Source organism: Phaethon lepturus, unplaced genomic scaffold (assembly GCF_000687285.1).
Source record: "Phaethon lepturus isolate BGI_N335 unplaced genomic scaffold, ASM68728v1 scaffold39986, whole genome shotgun sequence".
Lineage (NCBI taxonomy): Eukaryota > Metazoa > Chordata > Aves > Phaethontiformes > Phaethontidae > Phaethon > Phaethon lepturus.
The window spans coordinates 1-415 of NW_010547590.1; positions in this window are offsets into that span (position 1 = coordinate 1).

Sequence of the window (415 nt, forward strand, 5' to 3'; positions counted from 1 at the left end):
TCCGACCGCACGGGGGACGGCGTCAGGAGGTGTGGATGTCTGCTGAGGTGGCCGCCGGGATCTCTTGGTTTGAGAAGTAACTGAGCGTTGATATTTGATATTTGCTGGAACAAATATATACGTACACAGACACACACACCTCTGTGTGTGTGCGTATATATATATTTTAAAAGTACAGAGAGAGAGAGTGAGTGATGGTAAAACCTTGGACAGTTAGGCCAGTATCCTCTTTAATTGCAGCCGGCAGCTAGCAGCTCGCCCCATTTTAAAATAACATATGAAAGGAGAGAGAAAATTAAGTCCGCAAAGTATTATTGTCACCTGCTGACACGCGAATAAGCATTTCCAGCGCGTAGCCAGCGCCACAAGGCACTCCGCACGCCTGACCTGGCTGCAACCGCTGCTGCAGGGGGGT